This window comes from Tasmannia lanceolata, unplaced genomic scaffold, assembly GCF_043159265.1.
Source record: "Tasmannia lanceolata isolate RefF3 unplaced genomic scaffold, GAP_Taslan_0.1 ptg000015l, whole genome shotgun sequence".
Taxonomy (NCBI): Eukaryota; Viridiplantae; Streptophyta; class Magnoliopsida; order Canellales; family Winteraceae; genus Tasmannia; species Tasmannia lanceolata.
The window spans coordinates 46,519,001-46,525,000 of record NW_027518692.1 but is presented as its reverse complement, the minus strand read 5'-3'; the positions used below and the strand labels follow the sequence as shown (position 1 = coordinate 46,525,000).

The 6,000-nt window shown below is 40.2% G+C and overlaps 1 protein-coding gene and 1 pseudogene across 2 annotated transcripts in view; one reads left to right on the top strand and one right to left on the bottom strand.

Moving 5' to 3' along the window:
• Positions 1-6,000, bottom strand: part of LOC143891577 (transcription factor GTE4-like) — a 36,866-nt gene that overhangs the window by 18,459 nt on the left and 12,407 nt on the right. The window contains exon 5 of one of the 2 annotated variants that reach the window (XM_077396071.1): positions 2,860-3,220. The exons of the other annotated variant lie outside the window; for it this stretch is intronic. The gene's annotated coding sequence lies outside the window, so the exon portion shown is untranslated. Of the gene's footprint in view, positions 1-2,859; positions 3,221-6,000 lie in introns of those variants that run through there. 2 annotated transcript variants of the gene reach the window in all.
• On the top strand, positions 599-2,373 carry LOC143892030 (phospholipase A1-IIgamma pseudogene; annotated as a pseudogene).

Below are 6,000 nucleotides of genomic sequence, written 5' to 3'. Positions count from 1 at the left end.
CAAACCATTCATTTGAAAGTCCCTTACATAGATGGGGGGTGTACCAAAAATCAGCTCCATAGGTTCATCCTAACCCCTCCATTTGTGGAGGACAAAAATGGACAGACACAAATCTGCCCCATTTTTGTCCTCCACAAATGGAGGGGTTAGGATGATCCTATGGAGCTGATTTTTGGTACACCCCTTATCTATGATAAGGCCTTGCAAATGAATGGTTTGGATCACTCCCCAAAATGTGGGATCCATGTGATTGGGCAAGCTAGCTCACCATAAGTTTGGTGAGCTTAAGCTCACCAACAGTTTCCTCATATATATATATATATATATATATATATATATATATATATATATATACTTTCTTAGAAAAAATTTAAAAGTAAAAAAAATAGCAGAAGTGGTAATGCTTGTTGAAAATTGAAAACGTACGTTAATCCTCATTTGGAAGCACATCATTTTCAAAAGTACTAGCGATTTTATTGGTTTTCAACTAAAAGGGTTATTTTAATTGCTTGGCCAAGTATAAATAGGTGGACAATTAGATATGGGAACAACAAGTACCCAAGGAAAAATTAAACATTTCTTGGCTTGGCCAGAAGGAATGTCAAGAAACATCGCAAATAGATGGAGGGAGATGAATGGCAAGGATAACTGGGAAGACCTAATTGACCCACTCGACGGCAGAACATCCTTCAGTATGGTGACATGGCTCGGGCTGCTTATGATGCCTTCAACACTGAGAGGGCATCGGAGTTTGCCGGCAGTAGCCGTTACGCAAGGAGTGATTTCTTCAAAAAGCTGGGACTTGTGAATGGAAATCCATTCAAATACAAAGTGACTAAGTTCTTGTATGCAACATCTGGGATTCAAGTCCCTGATTGCTTCATTCTAAAGTCCTTGTCCAGGGAAGCTTGGAGTAAGGAAGCCAACTGGATTGGATATGTAGCTGTGGCTACAGATGAAGGGATGAAGGCTTTAAGGAGGAGAGATATTGTTATTGCATGGAGGGGGACCCAGCAAGCATTGGAATGGGTTGTATTGGTTCCAGCTTCTCAAATATTGGTTTCAGATTCTTCTGATTCTGGAAATAATCCAAAGGTGCATCAGGTTTGGCTCTCTATATATACTTCGAACGATCCACGGTCCCCGTTCAATACGACTAGTGCAAGAGACCAGGTGAATTCTGATTATCTTTTCAAATTTTAAGCCATGTTTGGCTGCCATGAAATTCTTTTCCATGGTTTATAAGTCTATCAGGTTGTGGGAGAGGGGTAAAAAGGGTGGGAGGGGGAGAGAATATTGAGGCATGATTGAAAAGAGGGTGAGGAGTGGCTTAAAAATAAGGGAAAGAAAAACTATACTCAAAATAGTGTTTTTTTCCTCTTTCCTTCTTTCCAGCAACTTCGTATCATCTCCTCACTCAGTCACTCAGTCACTCAGGCCCTCCCAATTCTCTCCCCACCCCTCTCACCACTCGGTAATCTAACATTCCGTGAAAATAAAATATTCAAGGTTTCCAAACATGGCCAACTTGAGATTCTGAAAGGCTGACCCAACCCCAGCAGAAATTGGGCAGAGCCTGGCCCAAGATGCACCCTCCCCCTCAACCCTTTATGGAGTTTTGAGTGAGTAGGGCAAGTTTTCACTCAATTTTCGTCTTTTTAAACTTTGAATAGAAATATGGTGCGTGCGTGTGTGTGTGTGTGTGTGTGAGAGAGAGAGAGAGAGAGAGAGAGTAAAAGATGTGAGAATTTGCAGGTTCTAAGCGAGGTAACAAGACTAGTGGACGCATTCAAGGACGAGGAGATTAGCATAACCGTGACTGGCCACAGCTTGGGAGCCGCCCTCGCCACTTTGAATGCACTCGACATCGTCTCAAATGGATTAAACAAGCCCAAAGATCGCCCCAACAAACCTTGCCCTGTCACCGCTATTGTCTTCGCTAGCCCTCGCGTAGGAGACTCCAACTTCAAGCAGGTTTTCTCCATAATGTAAACCCTAAGATTGTTACGCGTCCGAAATGCCAAGCACGTAGTTCCCAAGTATCCACTGCTGGGTTATGAAGATATCGGTGTAGAACTAGCGATTGATAGTCACGAATCAGAGTACTTGAAGATCCCTGGAAATGTTTCAAGTTGGCATACCTTGGAGGCTTATTTGCAAGGAGTTGCAGGAACCCAAGAGAGTAAAGGAGGATTTAAGCTAGAAGTCAAGCGCGAAATAGCCCTTTTGAATAAGTTCATGGATGCTTTGAAGGATGATCACTGTGTTCGTGACTCGTGGTGGGCTGAGAAGAATAAGGAAATGGTGGAAGAAGATGAGGGTTCTTGGCATTTGATGGACAGCCATGAAGATGTTAGACTAATTCTAACATAAACAAAATGAATAAGTTACGAATTAATATATTGTAAACAAATTAAAGAAGTCAATTCCATACTAAGCACAAAGACAGAAAAGTTCAATCTAATAGATTAATGACTAGTCAAGGACAACCGTTGCCTTGGGTTACAAAGACTGGAAGAAAATTTCAAAAAATCAAGTAGTTGAACGGACGCTTCGACTCCACATTAAACTACTTTAACTAGTCTATTAACAACCATGGATGAAGTTATAAAATATACATTTAAACCCTGTTCAACTTGGATTTCGAGTCCAAAATTGATTATTGGACGCAATTTTGAGTTCAAAACTGTTAGTTTTGGATTTTGAGAATCAATTGTGAGTCCAAAACTGATTATTGGCCATTCTCCTTCAAGTATTTAAACTAAGTTTCTTAATTCTCCACGGCTTAGGACTCTTGAAAGACCATCATCAATTGCTAAATCAACCCCAACTGAATGGACTTGTGACCCTAGATACAAATTAGCTGAAACTAAGATGAATAGCAGCAGTTGGTGATGTACATTGGTTACTTTGAAACAGCAGTGAAACAAAACCATGATTTGGGTCACAAAGCCTACGATTACATACAAATTCTACGTGTGAAGCGTTCCAAAAATAAGACCATAAGACCGAAAAAGGAACCGCCCCTGGTGCATCTTTGTTCTTCATGCAATGCTAGCCTTCTCCGAGATCAAATTTGAATGGCAGGGCAATAATCCTTCCCCGTAGACAAAGATGCGGCCTTCAGAGTTGACAAAGATTGCTACACCACCACCCCACGCATTTCTAAACAATCAAATTCGGTGTTCCAACTGCAGGTCTCTCATGATGCTTCAGATATCTGCCATCAAAGAAATGAAAATTTGTTATGATCATGAGATCCGGCAAAACAGGTCATGAAAGTTTGATTATTTCATTTCTTTAGGTTATTTTCGGTGGAAATCACCATAATCAGAAAGTTAAGGGAAATGATAAATGCGACCCTTTTCATTACTTGGGACATCCAGGTGCACTTTATCTATGACTGCAAAGAGGCAGCTGCCACCGTACACTGCACCTTCTTTTTTTTGAAAGATGACTTTTATTACCGAGAATAAGCACCAAGGGACAAGATGTCCCCACTTGCGACATTTACAAACCCTGAAATACAACTAATACATTGAAAAATATATTAATTCCCCACAATGTCTGGTGCGAAGATAGACGACGACTCCAGTTGGACCCCTTCCTTACCGTACACTGCACCTGGGCGCCCCAAGTAATGAAAAGGGGCGCATTTATCAGTCCCCAAAGTTAATATGCACACAAATGTAACAAGTAATCAGCTGAAAAACAAATGCTTGAGCACAAAAACTTGATTAATTGAGGCACACAAGAACAGAAGAGGTTCGAGATGACCTTAAACAAAATGAAGTACAAAACAAAAACAAACTGCCATCACGTCTGCACTAGAAGGTGTGTCTAAAGCTTGGGGGTGAACAGATATACAGACATCACCAATCTCTGCAATGGTGTTAACTGTTAACTAACCTCTACAGGTTCAGGCTTGATGCAACAGCGCTCATTTTTTCTTTTCTGAAAGACGATGTAACACCAGATGAATCCACCTTAAACCAGCAATGGGCTCAAAAGTAACCTTTGAAAAGCTGGGATGGTCAAAAACACCATCAAAGGGAAGAAAAATACACAGGACCTCAAGGAGGAAGGTGGTTAAAGATCACAAACTCGCCTCTCCCAAGCCAATTGCAGTACAGTCCTCACTGCTGGCCGATCAATAAACGTGCTGGAAAGAGGTCTCACAACCAGCAACCGTGGCCAAAATCTCCTCAAGCCCGTAATTAGCGTGCCCCCACCCACACCCACACACACCAAAACTATTCCTACTCCAATTCATCAACTCCTCCCCTTCACTACACATCGACAAAATCACCTTAACATATCAAGTTGAATGCTTGGAAAGGGCAGTGTTAGCAAGCGCGGGCGTCGACGGGAAGAGTCTTGAGCTCTTTGATTTTCTTCCACCTTGAGGGCTATTTGGTGTATCCTTTGCTTTCTCTCTTTCTTGTTGCTGAAATTTTCTATCATTCAGGGAAAACTATTTTACGAGTTAAAACCAACAAATAAGAGGTAAGAACTTTAGAGGGGAAAAAAGAACTTCATAGGAAATTGGAGAACTCCACACTTGGACTCAAACCATGGGAGCCACAAGAGAGGAGAAGAAAGATTTGAGTAGAAGAGAACCATCGATTATCTTCAACACAAATCCTTCTATCCAACACAAAACAAGATACATAAACCATATCTAACACCCCTATAAGATACTCATACTCATGCCTCTATAAATTCCTTCAAAAGATCCACTACAACAGCACTTACCACCCCACCCCTTCCACTATACCAATCTTAAACTCTAATCCCTGTGCAGTAAGGTAACTTACCATGGGTAAGCACGGGATGGTGGAACAAAACCAAATGTACTTCCAAAATCTAATCCCCACGACTTGATACTATACTAAAAAATGGGCTAGCATGCACCCAAGCCTCTACCTCCATACAGGGATCTTATAGTTCCAACCTAATTTCCCTCGTCGCAGCGGAACCGTTTCATTTTGGCGGCCGGAACAGAATGTTTCGGTCATTTCGGTCGGATTTTGTTTGAAACTTTTCGTTCCGCTCCGACGAGGGAAATTTTTTTAATAGGTAAAAATTTTAAAAAAAAACCCAAAAAATAGAAATTGTTAGAAAATATAAGAAATAATTAAATGAACCAAATATGTCAAACATCCAACATTTACTTAACGGAAAATCACTATCAGCCGAAATGCCTGTGTTGACATGTGTGTTGACATCAAAAAATTTTAGAGACCAAATTATCATATTTTTTTACCGGGCTTTTGGGATTTTTAAAATTGGAAAAATACCCCATCGTTTGGAAGTTAAGATTTTGACCCAGCCCAATTTTTTCGAATTTTGTACTAGAACTGAAAAGTTGACTTTTTATCCTTGTAGAATTGAGTCTTGAAACTATTTTTAATGAATCCGAATGGGGGTATTCCCTTATTTACACGTAAATCTGAATTAAATGGACATAAAAAAATAGTAAAGACGACATTTACTAAAATGATTTTACATGCAAATACTAAGAAGAAGAAAGAAGAAGAGAAGAGAATCACGAAGAGACAAGCAGAATAGAAGAAAAACAGCTACATTAACAAATTTCGGAGGAAATGGGGAATTTCGCCCATTTCGTCTAAAATTTCGGATTTCTGATGAAATCCATAATGAACTGGAATGTACTGTCATTTCGTTCCGAATTTCAGTCCGGAAAGAAAATTTTCGCCCATTTCGGATGAACTCAACTCAACTAAGCCTTTGTCCCAAACTAGTTGGGGTCGGCTAATGAATCCTTAAATAAATTTTCATAAAGAAGGTGAAAGGATCTGCCCAACTCAAATTGACTAAGTCTAATCCTGACACTAGTTGGGAATGAAGTACAAACCATATAATGAATGCATTACATTCAACACCCCAATGCATTACATTCAACACCCCAATCATTATCCCCGGTAACTCCATTTTGTGCTTCTCCAAGATTATCCCAATCAACAACTTTTCGCATGG